This window comes from Lepisosteus platostomus, chromosome 14 (assembly GCF_059453375.1).
Source record: "Lepisosteus platostomus isolate fLepPlt1 chromosome 14, fLepPlt1.hap1, whole genome shotgun sequence".
NCBI lineage: Eukaryota > Metazoa > Chordata > Actinopteri > Semionotiformes > Lepisosteidae > Lepisosteus > Lepisosteus platostomus.
This window is the reverse complement of record NC_142624.1, coordinates 16,642,678-16,662,360: the sequence shown is the minus strand read 5'-3', so window position 1 is coordinate 16,662,360 and position 19,683 is coordinate 16,642,678. Positions and strand designations below refer to the sequence as shown.

The 19,683-nt window shown below is 37.6% G+C and overlaps 1 protein-coding gene across 7 annotated transcripts in view; it reads left to right on the top strand.

Annotated features, from left to right (window-relative positions):
- The window catches only part of LOC148648895 (disco-interacting protein 2 homolog A), a 306,696-nt gene that overhangs the window by 65,399 nt on the left and 221,614 nt on the right, over positions 1–19,683 (top strand). The window lies entirely within an intron of this gene.

Below are 19,683 nucleotides of genomic sequence, written 5' to 3'. Positions count from 1 at the left end.
TAAAGCTGTGATACATTTCAGCATGTAAGCTTTGTTTTTACTTTTGTATAACTGTAGCTTGTGTTTCAAGCTTGCATTTGGGTACCATATTGCCTTTTAGAGATTTGTATATTATCGTGGGGTCTCAGTTACAAGGGAGAGTTATTTCCCATCCCTTCCTTTTTCACTCTGAATTAGACAAAAAGTGTTGTGTGAATTAGAAATCACAATTAGCCCATCCTTAGCATATTCACTTATTAAAGTGATGTTTCATCTGCTGAAGAATACTAGCTAGCTGCCAAAAAAAGTAAACTTCAAAATTGTAAATACTGACTTTGCAGCAATAAACAGTACAGTGCATTTATAGTGATTATTTGCATAGAGGTTAATTAAGGACTTTGAAGCACACTACACTGAGATTGAATGCTCCATTTAAATTGCATTCAGCTTAACAGCAGGGTATTAAAATACCAGCTGGTGTCTTGTTAGAGCAGTATTTTGTCTTTCTGACTGAAAAGGTCTTGCTCTTGGCTTTATTGGAATTAGGAAAATGGGATCTTAAATTGAGCTCTGACTATAGTCTGCTATTTAGTTCACCCAGACTGATAATGTGTAAGATTTAACTGAAATGAAACTTTATCAGGTGACTTACTATCCTGTCAATCCAGAAAAACTGGTTTAATTTTTTTGCTATCATGGTTTCGGTGGTATAAAAAGCACCACAAGCATTCTAAGAACTTGTATAAACTGATTTTATATATATTTTTGAAGTATGTAAATTGTGCATTTAATTGTCTGGGATTTTGTGTATTTTCTTTTGTGGTTTAAAATGGCAGAAAGCTTAAAATACTTTTTTTCCTTGTTGGTAGGAGTATTGCACTTTTCCACACTTTATTGATTTCAAAATAAATTAAAAAAATTACTTGTTTTTATCCATATGTTAGATTATTGAAACTTTTTTAAGGGTATTGTGCTGTTTTTCTAAAAAAATATACACTGGCTTGGATTGGAGAAGGATGACTTGTTTGACCTGGAGTGATATTTTATTTTGGGATCATTGGTTCAGTTGTTTGAACAGGGTCTGACCCTGATCTTTAAGTATTCAGCGTGTCCCATCCTGCATTGCTTTGTTTGGGAAGTGAAGCTCAGAATGAACTGCTGTGTGAGGAACATCGTGATGATGAGGTGTCAGAGCTGATTCTTAGACTCGGGTTGCTAGGTGTCCTTTCGTCCTCTCTTTCTCCTGCTATGTTAGCATGTAGTCAGTCGCAGAGTAACTCCTTGCAGGCCTTATGGGAACTTAGAGACAGAGTGGCAAGACAGAGCTTCTGACAAGGTAGTAGTGCTGCAGCCTTTCCTGCTTGAGAGAGCCCTCCCACTCTTCCCAGATGCTGTTCCAATCTACAAAAGTAACTTATGTGGATAAGCAATTATGTGGATTGCTTATCTCTTTAGTGGAAGAATTGTCTCTCCACATTTTGCCTGTTGTATTATTTTAATTTAGTCATGGCAGATTTTGTCTTGTCTGGACACTCTACACTGCACTCCCTCCTTCTCTTTTTCTTTTCACCATTATTATGAAACATGAAGCTGAGTGTTATTTAGAGGACAATCACAATGTCCTTTGCTACACGACCCCGACCTGCAGTAAACTGTTGAGTGACTGAGGGTTCATAGCATGCCAAAGGAAGTATGTATTTAAAATGTTGTAGCTCTTAATACATTTTGAAGTTACAATGTGTAAATTGCAATGAAATTACACTATATAGTAGCTTTTCAACTAATCTTTACAATACCATCAATTTTATCAGTGGTCATAAACTTTAGCAGATTATCAGTGGTCTTTCTGCTGTTTTATTTTCTCTTCTTGGTCTTATTCTTCATTGTTTTCCATGATACAGTCTTTTTCTATACAGATTCCAAGTACTTCATACTCAGTCTACAGTATAGGCTTGTAGGTTATCCTTAATCCTTTGAAGGCCATGGCATCGAAACATTGTTTCTTGCCTTTCAATTTTTGGCTGTGGAAAACTGAACCATTCCTGGATAGATGGTGAGGAAGGATGTGACAAGACCTTGAAGGAAAGCTGGATATTTGTGGGGGCCAGTGTTCAACAGTTTGAGATTTCCCAAATACGTAAACAAATGTTGTAGTGGAATGAATGGAGTTCAAGACTATAGAGTGCGGATTTAAAAGCAAATCCGGTGATAAAATTTGAAAACAAAGAGGTAAAGTCATCCCAGAGATCAAGTAGTTAATGTTTCTCTTTGGAGCAGTTGTAGTTTCTCTGACCCTTTCTCAGATGGGCGGTCTCTTCCTGCAGCAGCACAAATAGTCAGCCTCTTTTTTTTTTTGGCCAGGCAGGAAAGAGAGAGGAAACAATGGGCCCACTTCCTATGGAGCGAGCCAATATTCCAGACAATGGAGAAGGAAATGCCTGGCAGTGTTTAAAGCTTGCAGAGTGTGAATAAGCGATAAAGCAGTACCAGTGTGATTGGGCGATCATTTACCCTCATCTTTAACGATATGCCAGAGTTTTTGTTTAAGTCCTGGTAGTTTGTGGCATCTTAGGAGCTTGCAGACTGCAGTGAAATTCCAATTTGTTCAACATTCTGTATTTTTTTTAGTAAAATATACTTGCTTAATTTTGTCATTTAGAAGATTTACTAGCATTACTTCATACAATGCATTACAACAGATTCCTTTCTCTTCCATGATCAAAGTCTTTAAAAGTGTTACATAGACAAGGTAACATTTCAGACTTAAAAAACACCTTAAGAGATATTGGTTTGAAAAAATATATTAACTATACTTTGTATGGTCATTTATAGTCAATACGTAGGCCTTAGTGTGGATTTGGGCCACTCTGGGCCATTTGTCCAGAAAAACAGAAATGGAGAGAAAACTTTCAGATTCTAGCTATTGCACTTTTAATATATGGCTCTGAGGCAGACTAAAAACAAAATGTAAATTAACAACAAATTTCACTCAGACATTTCCATTAAATTTCAAGATAAACACATAGGGCAAACTCAAACATATTGGTGTGACATTGTTAACACTATTGCGACTATTGAAATGTCTTTAAGACTCTAGATACAGTAGGTCATTTGTTCTCAAACTTTTTGGACCCAGTTACACCCCTGATCAAACCAAAGCATCCAAGTACCACCTACAAGTCATCTTCTCATAGGAACCACACAAAAACTCAATGACCACAACATGAGCACAAGCGCACACAAACACTCACACACACATATAATAAAAATAGTGCTGAGCACTTAGTTAATTTGGATCGTACCCCTTTGTAGCCGTTTTCCGACACTTGCTAACACTAGCTGTGCTGTCTGTGTCAGGTTCAGCAGAAGAGCTAGTGTAGGTGGATGATAGGGTTACCATACATCCAGATTTTCCCGGCCATGTCCTCTATTTTGATCCTTATATCTGTGTCCAGGGGGGAATTTTCAAATATCCCAAAATGTCCGATCCCATTATTTTCAAGATGAAGAATAATTAACAAAAGTTATAAAGATAGTTAGAAAGTGAGAGAATTTCCTAACCTCTCCACGTTGTCGTTCAGTTTTCATCCTGTATGTATATGATTATGTCATGAGAGAGCGAAATTGGGCGTCAATATCGGTGTCGTTACTCAGTCTGTGCAGTGCAGAAGAATTCCTTTGAAGGCTCCCTATTTTGTTTCTCGTTTTCCTACCCTCAAACACAATGCCAGAGCGAACGTGTAAATTCACAGCAGAACTAAAAAATAAATTTCCGTGTTTTCGAAGTGGGAGAGAAGACTGGGAAGCTGAATATTTGGTGTGTAAGCCTGGTACTTTTGTCTCCGTGGCAAATAAAGGTGTACTTGACTTGCAAGCTCATGTTGACTCAGACGAACACAAAAAGGCAATTCAAGGGGAGAGTTCATCATCCAAATTAACAGATTATTTTGTAAAATCTGGCAGCAAAACAGAGGATACTGTAATTGCAGCAGAGGGGACTTAAGCATTGCACACAGTTAAACATCATCACAATGAACATAAAATGTGGGATATTTTGAAAACCTTCTCCATCCCGACCCCCTTCCCAGATAAAGCAATAGGAAAGTTTCTCAGGGTGTCCTCTTTTTTTGATGTTCAAATATGGTAACCCTAGTGGCCGATGTTTAATCCTCCTCGTTCTCAACGGGTGTGCGTGATCTGTCGGAGCTGGCTTCAGTACTCTTGGCGTCTATTCCTTTCAGCCATGACATAATACTTGATTTTTGCGAGGTATTCATTTTCGATCACTTATTCTGTTGGCGAATGTGGCGTTAAGCTGTGTCTCTGAAAGCTCAAGAGGAGTATGAACACTCAAGTATTAGCGTGCTCTCTATCAATGTAGCTAAGTATCTAGGGTGCGTATTTGACGCATAAACTAATTTTATTGAAATAAAAAGATTGAAAACCTGTCTCAAGCTTTCTGAAACCAATTAAGTAAATTACAGATGAAGAATTTACATAATTTTTAATTATTCAATTTTTAATTCCTAATTTTTCAGTGCACACACCAAATTTACAGGGTCATCTAGCGTACCACCTGGGGGCTCTGGTACGCTCTTTGTACGAGAACCACTGCAGTAGGTAACACCTGGCTATTGTCAACATTTCCAGTTCTCAGGAGCTTCAAAGCAAGGAGATGGCTGCTAAGATTCAGCAATCAAAGCATCAGGTGATCTGTAAACAATCATAAAGTTTACCTTGGTTTTACCTTAGTTCAGGGATTCTTAACATTTTTGAGAGTGCAACTCTTTTTTGGCGTGTGCTTGTTGCACTGGCCTTGATGGAATTTGATGGAACACTTCGCAACAAACCACACATAGTGGTCGTGTATCCTCTCCATCGCTTGTCTGTGTAAATCCGTACTTTAGGCACTTTTTGTTGTATTTTCTCATTTTCTTAGTTTTTTTTCTGTTCAGACTTTTCTGCTGTGCGTTTCTCCACGTTATCTTTAGCTCTCACTCTTACAGTGCCACCTATTAAAAAATGCTCCATTGCAAGGCTAATAACGACTACCTTGGAAGAGGTGTTAGTGGGGCCAGCAGGGGGCGCTCACCCTGCGGTCCATGTGGGTCCTAATGCCCCAGTATAGTGACGGGGACACTATACTGTAAACAGGCGCTGTCCTTCGGATGAGACGTAAAACCAAGGTCCTGACTCTCTGTGGTTATTAAAAATCCCAGGGTGTTTCTCGAAAAGAGTAGGGTTGTAACCCTGGCGTCCTGGCCACTTTTGCCATTGGCCCTTACCAATCATGGCCTCCTAATAATCCCCATCTATGAATTGGCTTCATTACTTTACTCTCCTCCCCACTGATAGCTGATGTGTGGTGAGCGTTCTGGCGCACTATGGCTGCCGTCGCATCATCCAGGTGGATGCTGCACATTGGTGGTGGTGGAGGGGAACCCCCATTACCTGTGAAGCACTTTGAGTGGAGTGTCCAGAAAAGCGCTATATAAGTATAAGCAATTATTATTATTACCTTGCGCAAAAGAAAAAAAAATGCAAAAATATAAATGCAGTTGTGGCCCACCTAATAGAAATCAATGTAGCACCCTCGCCGGGCGCACCACAGAGCAGGCTGGGGGTTGAATCTTGGGAATGGTTTGTGGGCTCACAAAGTGACCACTGAGTCACCCTGCTAATGTAAATAGTCTTAACTGTGCAGATATATATATATAATAGTTAATTGTTTACCTCTGTTATTGTCCTTTGATGTGTAACCACCCTGAACCCACATACCTGTCCCGTGTCCCGTTTACCGCCGTGGTGTGTGTTAACCATTGGTTGATTCTGTCTCTATTGCCTACTGCGCGAACCCCAGGTTAAGAACACCAGCCTTAGTTAATTAAAATCTAGGTAAATCATTGAGAGTGTCATCAACATTCTAGGATAGCATAAAAACAAACAAGCATGTACACACAAGAAAAAGAAACAAGACAGGAGGGAGGACAGGGAACAGAAAGACAGAAGGCAAGAGCTCCTTGTCCTGATTCCGAAGACCAGATTTGTTAAATATTTGAATGTTGTTAGTAGAGCTTGCTATTCTATTGTTGTTAGGAACTTAATTTCCTATATCAATAATCCCTTGTTTAAAAATGCCTCTCCTGGTTTGTGGGTACATTTTTGGCATAGGGAGATGTGTTCCCATTCATTTTGTAGCATCCAGGTTTATAAAGAGAGAGATTTAACTGTAGGTTGTATTCTATTTAGTTTAGAAGGCAGCTTTCTCCTCTTTTGGTTTTATACAGATCCAGACATTTGTAATACATGCTGGATAATGCAGCAGATTGCGCTATGCACACCGCACTCCACCCCACTGCATTGCACTATTTTTAAAATGTTCTGTTGTGGGACTGCACTACTTCAAAACTGCCAGGCAGAACAGTGAATGCTTAATGTGGTATAAGAAGGCATTTAGGCTTTTGACAGAAAATGCCTGATTTCAAATCCTGGTCAATGCTTAGCCCCTACTCTAAAGACTCGACAGTCGTTAAAGTAAGCTAAAAATCCATAAAATGCATTTAGTTGATAGAATTTACTAGTAATTTCTGTTTAAATTATTGTTTCATTACTTGCTCAGAAAATACATTTTTTTAAAGAAATTTGTAGAAATAAGTAGAATTTTCCAGGGTTGAGGCGGTACCATGTTTTGTGATGACACATCTTAATGAAGTAATCAGAATCAATTACCAATCGGAATCAATCTTAATGTCAGCCATATTGATATTAGACATGTCTATTTGCTTCTGCAACCAATCATACTTTGTTTGTTTCTTGTGTATTCACAAATATTCCAGAACATGTAGCAATCTTATTAAAAGAGAAGAGGTAGCCTTTATTTTTTCAGTTGGTTTTTGAGTTCTTGAGTTTTGACTTGTGAATTGTTACTAGTTGTTCGCAGTGTGCTATTCTGTTCGTCATTCAGTTGTCTGTTTATCAGTGTGATGGATCGGTAGCTGAAAAAAGGGAAATTAAAAATTCACACCAGAAAATAAGCAATATCTGGGACTTCCAACATTCAGAGAATATGGATTTAGGCCTACCATCTTCCGCAAAAGAATCCACCCCAAAAAATTATGAAGCAATACCCGGGTCTTCAAACTCATTATTTAATATGGATTTACCATCCTCTGCGACAACTGAGTTTTCAAGCTTTGAGGATGTGGAAACTGAGAAACAGACACTAAGACAAACTGAAATGGGAGAATGCCAGCCTGCTCCAAAATAAACCTGGAACTCGGAAAAGGCTAAAATATGATGACAGTTATTTATCCCTTGGATTCATTGATGCAGGTTCCCCTCAATGCGTCCCATGTGCGAAAGTCTTCCCGAACACCTCGATTGCGCCTGCTAAAATGTGCCATCATTTTGAAAGTATGCATCCAGATTGACAAAGCAAGAACACTGATTTTTTCATTCGGAGGCAAAATTAATTTTTAAAAACAAAAATGTTTATGGTTCAGGCATCACAGACTGTGACAGAAAAAAACACTGAGGCATCTTACATTGTTAGTTATCATATCGCATGTGCGGGAAAAGCTCACACAATAGCAGAAAAGCTCGCAAAGCCATGTGCTATCAATCTGGTCAAAATGTATGTTAAGCAGATATCTGCAGTTCCCCTTTCGAATGATAGTTGTTCGCCGTATAAAGGACTTAGCATTAGATGTGAGGACTGAACTAATATCCCGCCTAAAGCGTTCTTTGCTCTACAAATGGATGAGTCCACAGATGTTGCAGGACTAGCAGTGTTGCTTGTGTTCGTGAGGTATCAGAACCAGCAGTCTCTGGAAGAGGACCTTCTTTTGTGCGAACCATTACCGACTAATACAACTGGAGTTGAAGAGCTTGATGAGGACGCCCCAGTGCTTGATGAACTCACTGAAGGAATCATCCAACATTTAAACGACCTACGTGAATCTGTCATGCAGTACTTCCTAAATGAGCAGGATGAAAAACTGCAAAATTACTCCTGGGTTAAAAATCATAGTTTTTCGTAGTTTTATAGTTTCAGGGAAACCTCAAGACTTCACGTCACAAGAATATGAGAAGTTTATTGACCTGATTTCAGAGTCTTCCTTACAAACAGCTTTTAATGAACTACAGTTGGCAGAGTTTTGGTGCAGCTCCAAAAACGAATATCCAGTGTTATCAGAGAAAGCTCTTTCTGTTCTTCTCCCATTTGCGACCACCTATCTGTGTGAAACAGGATTTTCGTTGTACGTTTTCACAATAATAAAGTATCGCAACAGATTGGATGCAGAGCCAAACATGAGACTGCAACTCACATCCATAACTCCAAATATAAAAAAAAAGTTGTAGAAGTAGGAGACAAACTCACTCATCACACTGAGATTGTTCTGTTTCTGCTGGTTTGAAGTCAATGTTGATTAAAAATGATCAATACTCTTTTTTAAAGACAGTGTTGTCTCACTGTGTTTTACTTACTCATTTTGCTACCAAATCTTTTCCTGTGTGCGCCCGATTAGACCACGGAAAGTGTTGTCTGGTTCTATAAATCTATGAGTTTGTTTTTAAGAAAACGAACACATAAATGTGCATCCAGCTCCTGCCTTGTGAGTTGTTACTAGTTCATTTTGTTATTAAGAACGTGATGTGATTCTGCATTCCTCTGTTGTAATGCTTTGATGAAGTGTACGGTGCATTGTCATGACCTTCAGTAAAACTCCTTGATTCAGCCATTTTCATGGATGCTCCCCTGCCTCTGTTCTGTGCATTTCCCTAATCTGCATCATTACACTTAATAAATTTATCTTTGTTTAATTGGGATTTTTTGCCATTGATTGACAGAAATCACTCTATAATGTCCAAGGGAAAACAAAATTCTACAGATCCTCCTAAATTAATTATAAATATAAAACAGAAAATAACTAATTACATAAGTATTTACCCCCTTTGCTATGACACACCTAAATAGGCTCTAGTGCAACCACTTTGAAATCACAAACTAGTTGAATTGAGTCCATGTGTTTCACCTGAGTTCAGGTTAAGTATACCTATGGAGGTTCCCCAGTTGATTAGTAGAGCTCCAAACAAAAGCTATATCATTAAACCAAAATAACATTCAAAGCAAATCTGGGATAGAGTTATTGAAAAGCACCTATCGGTTGAAGGCTATAAGAAAATTTCAAAGGTGTTGAATGTGCTCCAAAGTGCTGTTTTTAATTATGTTCATAATAAAGAAATGGAAAAAATGTGGTACAAATGTGAATCTGTGCAGAACAGATTGTTGTCAAAAACTTTGTACCCAGGTGAGAAGAGCATTTCTGAAGTGTTCTGAAGCGGCCTAGCTAAAGCTTGTTTCAAATGACAATCTGTGGCGTGAGATTAAAATTGCCGTTCACAAGTCTACCTTGAGGAACGTGACCAGTTTTGCAAAAAGAATATGTTCCAATGCGCAAAGCTGGTAGAGACTTTTCCAAAAAGACTCAAGGCTGTTAATTTTGACAATAGTGTCTCTATCAAATATTGACTCAAGGGGGGTGAATATGCAATCAGTTTTTATTCAATTTTATTCATCCATCCATTTTTTAAAATAGCTTCATCCTATTCAGGGTCGTAGGGGAGCCAGAACCTATCCTGGCAAACAATGTGCACAAGGCAGAATATACCCTGTATGGGACGGCAGTCCATTGCAGGTATAAATAGATGCAAACCTAGACACATGCAGTTGTATGCAAACATTTGGGCACCCCTTGTTAAATTGCAAATTCACAGAATCCATAAGTGAAAAGAAGTTAACACATTTTAATACACAATTTCTATTTATGTGCTGAATTTAACAGATTGAAAGAAATAGAAAATAAAACAGTGAACAGTGGCATATGCAAACGTTTGGGCACCCTTCCAGTTGATTCATTCACAGTCTCTCCAGACATTGTGACATTCTTTAGGAACTCAGGATAAATGTAATGTAATCTTATGGTCTTTTCTGATTTATTGAGATGTCTCAAGAGGCCCCAAGCTTTATGACTTGAGAGGGTGAAGTCTAATCACTCCATTGGTACCATTGGTTCCATCTTTGTATTTTGGATTTATTTAGCATTAGCCCATGAGAGCTTTACCATACTCAGGTTTCCAAAAATCATGTATTCCTTTAGATGAGATGTATAATTTGGAAACAAGCTTTGAAGCACTCACATTTTCTGGTTCTGGATGAATATAAGAGACAGTGTACTAAAATAAAATCACTGTTAATATTTTTGAAATTCTGTAACGGCATAGCTGGAATTTCGACTCTAGTGTGTAGCAGGACCAGTTGTCTTCTTAGGAGATTATCTAATACCGTTCATGAAGCACACATTGGCTCACCTAAGGTATCTTGTGTAAGAAAGAGTTTGACAATGTATTATTTCATGCAGAATGAAAAATACGTAGAACTTTATGAAACGGAAGGAATAGGTTCCCTTTTATTATCCACGCAAAGGCCTGTTCTACACAACGTTTGGCAACTGCTTTAATCCAGGCATTATGAAAACTTTAAATTGCCAGCAAACAAATTATATGAACATATTTGGATTCTGGATGATGTTTTGAGGTTTGTATGTGTTTATCTTGGATACATTGCTGTCCCAGTACTAATGAAATTAAGTAGTAATGTATGAATTTTAGTATGACTTTAAGTTAATAACTATTGATGTGTTATTTTATAGGATTGTTGCAGCAAGATCTTCAAAGGTAATTTCAGGTACTATATGTGACAAGCCCACATTGCGATAGATTGGTCCTCAAGAACACATTGCAGTCCTCAACAAGAGACCTTCTACATGTTTTGATTTTCCAAATCTTTGAACTCATCATTACTAATCAGGTTAACCAGAGATCCATGTATGCATCTTGAATGTTTTATTTTGCCACATTTACATTTTATGCAGGGTAATTATTTAGTGTGAACGTCAGTCTCTTTTGCCAGATGACAAATATTATTCTTCAGCTGTCACAGCTAGCCATAGAGTTCTGACGTTGAAATTAACAGCTAGTGTTCAAAAGAAAGCTATTAGAATATTTAAAAGCTATGGATACAAATTTCCTAATTATGTGAACAGAAGATGCACTACAGTCTATATTGAAATAGGTTTGTGCTTTGAAAGACAAACACATAAACATGGGTTGCAAATGAAAACATAAGTTTTATTTTAAGATTTTCTGATGCAAAGTCTTACTTGTATAATTGAAAGTGGGAAGTGTTGCTTAACAATAATGGGTAAAGCACCATTTGTGTTTTTTTTCCATTTAGAGTACATTGTAACAATTTGAAGACTTTAGACTTTAAGTTCTAGTTCAGTTCAGTGTGTCGTTTACAAAATCAAATCTCATGTAATTGCACCACTTTGCTATAAGTATACATGGTTTAAGTGGACACATAACAAGTGCATTATGTCTTATAGATTACAGTGTGTATGCCAAGCATACAGGTTGCTTGTTGTAATACTCAGCTGAAACTGATATAGTGAGATGTCATTGATATATAGATATTGGATATTTGTCTGTCCTGTATTTAATGTTTTTGAGAGTTAAAGTTATTTGACAGCAGGTTGGTGATATTTTATTTGAAAAGACGAATAGATAAACCAGGGTAAAATATACTGTACCTTCAAAACACTTGCATACATCTCTTGGAGTAAGAGGAATTTTGTTTTAGAAGCTTTGAAATTAATCAACTTACTGAGTAAATAATTGAGAAACCTTTCAAACTCAAATCTTAAAAGTAAAATTGTTGATTAAAATGCTTACACAAATCTTTTCTGTTTGGGTTTTATGGTTAAAAAACACCATTATTCCTCATGTATGTGTCAAAATGCAAAGTGGCAGCTATATTATTACTGGATAGAATAGCATGATATATGAGCTTTATTTCTCTCTAGGGGTTGCTAAGTTTTAGGGCATGACTATGCATTGAGATAGGTGATATCATTAAACACTTTTGTATCCTACATAGTGCTGAAGGTGTTCCCTTAGATGTTGTGTTAATTGCTGTCAGTGCTAAATGTGCAAGGAATTGCTTGGAGTATTTATATACTCGTGACCTGGCAGTGCATCTAATCCTAAACCACCCTCAGATGTGAAATGACAACTCAAGTCAGCTGAACTCCATAGAATTGTGAAGAAGTGAGTCTGAGAATAGAATGATAAATTATGAAATCATGGGCAAAATATTTTCTTAGTGTGAATGAAAGTCTTTTTTTTGTCTTGGTTTTGCTTTTCTTATTTGATTGACACACGCTGTGCATGTGTGCGTTGGGTTGTGTTTTCCATGAGTAGCCTGAAGCAGGGACTGATTTTGTAGCCCTAACAGATGGCTGGGGGATAAGAATGCTACTGGCCCTCATACCCACAGATCTGCAAGATCAGCCTGTCACCGATATTACAATTATAGAGAAACCAGTTTATCACACTGCTGATCTGCGCTTCTGGATTAGTGTTAGGGCTTTCTGCCAGATATGTTATTTATTTTATTTCTACAATGGATATCCTGTTAAATCCTAAGGCATTTTACTGTTCTTACACCAGATTTTCCTGTCAAGTCAGGGAAGATATTTCAGAACACAGCCAAGCTCATTGGAGTGTTGAACAGAGTGTAATGAAGGATAACCCCTGTGGTGTCACAGGGGGATTGAATAGTATAATCCAAAGAAAGATTGATAGAATTATTCATACCACAAAGCGTTCTTTTTTTTCCATTTACAACTCTATATCCACAATCTTTAAATTAATGTCCGTTTTCGTTCTAGTTTGTCACCGTTTACTAAAGTTCAGACACTTATCCTGAATCACAATCTGTAAATCATTGTCTGTTTCTGTTACAGTACGTTATTCCTTAAATTCTAATCCAATACAAGTTGCACAATCCACTCACCACTTCCTACTCTTTGCACCCACCTACTGGCTTCCGTGCTGTTGAGTCCTTCCGGGCCATTTATATCTTGTGCTTCCTAATGGAACACACCTGTTTCCTATTTGTAGGATAGAGCCCTTCATTTAATAGGTCAGCTGACTTCTCCTTGTGGCCATCTTGCTTAGATCTATTTAGAGTATTTTAAGGATATCATTATGGAAATATCTGTCGTTGATGACTCTCCCACGAGTGATCTTGCACCCCATTTTGGTGCCTCTGTACAGTACGTTTTGACAGAACTAGCATTGTGTACAGCATAGCAAGTGTCCTACTCTAAAAGTGGTACATTAGCAATATATTAAGAGTATTAATCATGTATATATACTACATTTCCTGACCAAGTTTAAAATCGTGGCTTTGGTTTTCCAACTAATCTATAAAGAAATGTATTTTATTGCACTGTTGATTCAAATATTTCAGTGCATCTTACTTTAATTCCTTATCAGTGTGTTATATCTCAGGCAGAGGGATAATTCAAATAGCTCTTGTGTTATGCTTTACCCCTGGAATTTAAATAATTATTCCACGCTTTTAACAGTTTATTTGTAGTTGCCCAAAAGGCTTAGCAAATTACTTTTTTGCTACACTCTTAACTTCTTCTCCTCCTAGTGATGTTGTATGTTGTGTTGCACTACTAAACTGCATGGTTCTGTTCTGACAAGGAGAGACAATTCTATATCATTTGTATTCTCTGGTTTATAGTGTGACTCTTCTTCTTTTTTGCAGCCTGAGGTAGCCTATTTTGCAGTTTTCTAGCTCACTGTTTTAGTCCACATCCAAGATTGGAAGGCAGGACACCTTTGTTTTATAGTCCAGTATCAAGATCTGTTGTAGTACTTTTTGTTTTTTGTTACCTGTTGAAAAGTAACAAGAGAAAAACACCTTAAAATGGACCCTTACCCAAAGAAGGAAAACCTCATTTTGTTCTCCTCTCATACGATAATGCAGTTCCTCACACACATTTTTATTATATTTTATTGCCTAGACTAGGGCAAATGATATTGCATTGATCTCCTTTTGGTCTTCCGTTGTGTAGCATTGGCACATTTGTTGCATTTGGAGTGCTCAAAAGTTTGAGTGTTCCTACCAAAGATGGGCTATGGTTTCATGGTTACCACCTTTTGTGTGTGTAATATTTATATATTTTCTTCAATTATCTCCTTGGGCTACTTAGATCAAGATTTTATCCAGGCTATATTCCTTCCTTATGCACTCTGTTTTCCTGGAGGTACCCTTAGTGGGAATAAATGGCTTTCTGATAATCACTGGATGTTTTAAAGATATATTGAAATTCGAGTCCTAGCTCTGTTTAGACCTCAAGCTGAATGAAAGCAATGAAACATAAGAATTAAATGACATGACACTCAGAATGGAGTGTCTGTACTTCATTTGTGTGACAGTCATAATGTTGTGATGACTTCTGGCCAGCTCTCCCAGAAATGAATAAAAATATATTTTTTGTAAGAAGTAAACACTTTTTGGAGCTGTGCTGAGCCATTCCAGAGACAGCCCTTGTCTCCCATGGTTGTTCTCTGTCCTGCTGTCTCATTTGCATCCTTGTTGCTTGCAGCACAGCAAGATGGAAGAGCAGCCTGCTTGTATTATGCATATGGTTCAATAAACAAGGGCAGTGTCACTAAAATACGAGCCTTGTGCTTTGCTGCCAATTCAAACAAGGTGATATATTTTCCCTTTTTTTATTGTTGTGTACCTAAACCACATATACTCATCCCTATTTAGGGCATATAGGCACCCTTTGGCTTTGAAACACTCACTGTTGACAAGCTGATTGTTTAAAAAAACAATATAGAATACTACATTTTAAATTAACAGTATGCATACTGTGTGTGTTTGAATAGCAGTTGCAAAGATATTATTCAGTTGTTTTTCTGAAAATTGTATTGAGCAAAATTGTGCCAGCATCTCCAGGACTGTGGTTGTCTTTGGGTTGCACACAAAAATCATTACTTTCAGTTATAATTAAAAAAAAACTACAAGCCATTTGGTTGGTAATTGTTAATGAAATTATTTATCAGTAATATGTCATTGTAATTAACCATGACATCATGTTCTCATTTGTATTGTGAATATAAGATAACCATCTTTTTACTGAAATATTGTTGCACTCCTTATTACTGTATAGCCATCAGCGATCAATGGTCATTTTTAAGACTGTCAGTGAGGCAAGGTATTTAAAGGTCATTGGCATCTCTTATAGTCTTTCATCATTCGGACTTTCAACAAATCCCTAGTCGTAAAACAATTTAGTGGTACACCATAACCATCATACAAATGACAAAAATGGCAGGTTACAAAGGAACAAATAAAGGTTTATTCCATGCTGAAAAGAGACAAAAAGAAACAATGTTTCAGATGTGGACCCTTTTTCAGGCTGAACTTGAACTTGAACTTTATTGCCATATGTAACCGGTACTGGTACAATGGAATTGTAATGAAACCAGTACAGAAAGTCTCTCGATTGTAAAACAAGTGTAAAAAACAAGACAAAGTGCAAACAGTGCATCAAGACGATGTACAAACAAACAATAGACAATGTGCAAGTAAACATGTAGACAGTTTGAATGTAAACAATACAGACATGTAAACAATGACCGGAGATGTGCAATAGATAAGAAATCATAAAGAGGTAGATGGTGATGGTGTAGGTGTGGTCCGAGGGGGATGGCTAAATGTGTTCGCCAGTCTCACTGCTTGTGGATAGAAGCTATTGAAGAATCTAGTGGTAAGTGTCCGTATACTCTTATATCTCTTGCCTGAGGGCAGTGGGGTGAAGAGCTCATGCCCGGGGTGGTGACTGACCTCTGTGATGGCCAGAATTCTTCCACGGCAGCGGTCCTCATAGAGCTGTTTAATCTCGGTGAGACCGCAGCCGATGATCTTCTGGGCCATATTGACCATTCTCTGCAGTGCCTTTCTTTCTCGCGAAGAGGTGTTGCCATACCACACGATGATCCCGTTGATGAGGACGCTCTCGATGGTGCAGCGGTAGAAGTTCACCAACACATGTATTGGCATCCCCCATCGCTTGAGGCACCTCAAGAAATAAAGGCGCTGCTGAGCCTTCTTCATGATAGAGTCAGTGTTCACAGTCCAGGTTAGATCTTTAGAGATGTGAATTCCCAAAAACCTAAAGCTGGTGACTGTTTCCACTTCTGTTCCATCAATACTGAGTGGGCTGTGAGTGTATGGCCGGTGTGTCTCCGAAAGTCCACTATTAGCTCTTTCGTTTTCTTTATGTTCAAGTCCAGGTTATTGCTATGACACCACCTAAGCAGCTGTACAACTTCATCCATGTAAGTGGACTCGTCATCATCACTGATCAGTCCTATTATAGTGGTGTCATCGGCAAACTTAATGATGCGGTTGTTGCTGTGTCTTGCTGTGCAGTCGTGAGTAAATAGGGAGTACAACCTTGGACTCAGACAGCAGCCTTGTGGGGTTCCAGTGCTCAGGGTGAGTGGTGTTGATGTTTTATTGCCTATCCGCACCACCTGTGGTCTCTCGATAAGAAAGTCCAGCAGCCAGTTGCAGACAGAGTTGCACAGACCTAATCCCCTGAGCTTTGTCACCAGTTGACTGGGTGTGATGGAATTGAATGCTGAACTGTAGTCCACAAACAGCATTCTCACATACGAGTTCTTAGTGTCCAGGTGTTCCAAGGCTGTATGCAGAGCCAGGGAGACAGCATCATCCACTGATCTGTGAAGAAGGCTCCATAGCCAAAAACGTGTTGTGATAGCTGTGACGCAGCTATCTACTTGAGCTAAAATGACAGGTTAGCCCTATTTACATTAAGTCCTACATTATGAATATGCAAGTCATTATAGTAGGCTGGGCAAACGATTTTTAATTTTTTTTAAAAGAAATAAAAAATGAGATATAATGATGTGTTCCTGCTTAACTTAGACATTGCACGACTTTAAAACCTATAAAAACAGGTTTCGAGAGTTAAAAAACACTTTTTATGCGCGAAAAATGGGTGATTTTTCTTCCTCGTGATCAGCTCAGAATCTTTGTGTACGCTGTAAGGTTTTTACTTCTTAATTAAACGTTTAAAATACATGAATTTCATAAAGACAACACACGTTTCGAAGAGAAAAAATCCCATTCTTTTCTCTTCCTGTTATGTGAAACTGATCAGCAGGTCTTTTTTTCCCAATCAGAAATTTGTTGTTCTGTCTAATGACATTACAAATGGAAAGATTACAGATTTTAATCGTCTTTAATTTTGTTACGTTATACATTTTAGAAACCTTTCATCCATACAAACACCACAAAACTATTCTCGATTGTATTTCTGAATGGTATGTTACACTTAGTTCACTGTTTTAAATACATCTAATTAAGAAAGTTAGGTGTTAGCATAAACTATTAGCAATCAATAATATTAAATTTAGCACTGTTACAAGTTGTTGCACTTTCCCCCGCATCTTGTAAAAATATATTTTCATTGTTCAAATATACATTAAATCTGACTATCATATAATAAATTAAATACAAAACTAAAGAAAAAATAGGTTTAAATATAATTCAAAATATTTTGCTAACAATGTTAACTGTTTATGAATAATAAAATGTATTAACTAAGGAGTAGGATGGCAAAGTTGTTAGTATGCTTTTTGTTTTGTTTCTTTTTCATAAATACAACAGTAGTACCTGATGTCTCAGTGGCTTTCAAAATTAAATTATGCATGCAAACCTGTGAACTAGAAAGATAACTAAGATATCTATCCATTTATAATGGTGGCGAAGTGGTTAGCATTGCTATCTTGCAGCACTGGGGTCCTAGGTTCAATTCCTGCCATCCTGTGTGTGTGGGGTTTGCATGTTCTGTCTGGGTTACATGGTTTTTCTCCATATGTGTGGTATGACTCCCTCTCGCACTCCAAAACATACTGGTAAGTTAATTGGTTTATGGGAAAACTGGCCCTGGTGTGTGTGTGTTTGTGTCTGTCTGTCCTGTGATGGACTGGCGCTATGTCCAGGGTGTATTCTGCCTTGTGTCCGTTGCTTACTGGGATAGGCTCCAAATCCCCTGTACTGGATATTGAGATTGGAAATGGATGGAACTATACAGTGTTAGAAACCCACTATGAAATGGCAGCATCTCACTGAGAATAAAATATTTTATAGTGCTGGCTTAAGGAAACAGCCTTTCCACCTCTCTTGCACATCAGTATCCATACCTAGTTATTTAAACTAGTTATTTATTATAAACATCTTAATATGCTGGCTCTTTGGATCCGCATCAGCTATGTTTGCCCATTCCTTCAATTCATGTGCATCCAACACACAGTTCAATGCTAGCAACTACACGAAATCTAAAATACAATCCTCATTTCAGTATCTATGTAAACATACAGTCTGTTAACTTCATCATCTTCATCAAAAGTATGCCTAACCCCATTAGGAAGTGTTCTTGTTATCAGTGTATTCCTCAGCTTTCCCCAAATTATCTTCTTCTTACCAACATCTCTAGTCTTTTGTCCTGCAATAACTCAGCCAACACTTAAATCCCCAAAAGCTGCTTGTGTTAATTTCTTTAAATCACAAATATCATGTGTAAATACTGGCCATGTAATACTCTGCATTGTGGAATAATTGTTTATTTTAAAGGGAACTAGAGAAACTAAGAACTAGAGAAATCAAGAAAGGCTTTTGTTTCTAGAATTAATAAATGCACATCCTGTTCACTGGGGAAATTAAATCCACACTGAGCAATCTTCAATATGTTCAGAATATGACAGCGAGAATCCTATCAGGGATGCATTACATCTGTTTTCAAGTCCTTGCACTGGTTACCTATCAGGTTTCGAGTCAACTTCAAAATCCTCCTCCTCATTCAGTACCTACAGTATATGGCTTATTATCTGTCTATTCCCCACCTTTGTCCGTCTGACTCTGGTCTTCTAGCTGTCCTCAAGAATATCTACATTCTGTGGGTGACAGGGTCTTCTCTAGCTGCACCCCAGAGCTCTCAATTTGTATTACCAGTGACATCAGTCACGTACCCTGAGTCCATTTAAATCTAACCTCAGAACCTTTCTTTTCAGAAGACTTAGTGTCTGTATCTGCTTCATTTTCTAATTTTGGTGGCACCTCTAACTGCTTGTCTTCCTTATATGTATTTACTTTGTAATCTGTGGTCCTTTTATCTGTTTTTACATCTACTGTATTGCTTTGAGATGCCACTTTTAAAGGTAATATATAAAATAAAGTTTTTTATTATTGTTATAGAGAAAAATGATCAGATTTTCCCTGGTTTAGAAAAAAGATCTAAAGTATACTAGTTTGTCACTCTTCTCATTCCCTTTGCTAAATAACTTTTCATACTAATCTGATCAATCTAACTGCCAGTTTTCTGTGCTTTCTCTATCCTGCTAGATTTGCAATTATTCTGAAAATTTTCATCTTGAAATAACTCATTTCTAAATACCCTTTTCACTGTTAACATCTTGCAGCAACTCTACTACAAAATATACTTAGCTCAACCTGACAGTTCATCCTGCTACCAACATTAAATAAAACAAATCTTAAGATTTCTATATTTATGTCTTTATTTAGTGGTTTCATTAGTGACAAAGGCTAAACTTTCTTGGAAAAATGTATTTTATGTGTTGCGGAAAAAACTGACTTGCTTTAACAAAATATGTTTACAAATCCTTTCACCTGGCAATTTACATGAATGCCCAACTATCTGAGAAGCCCTCCATAAAACCATGGTTGCT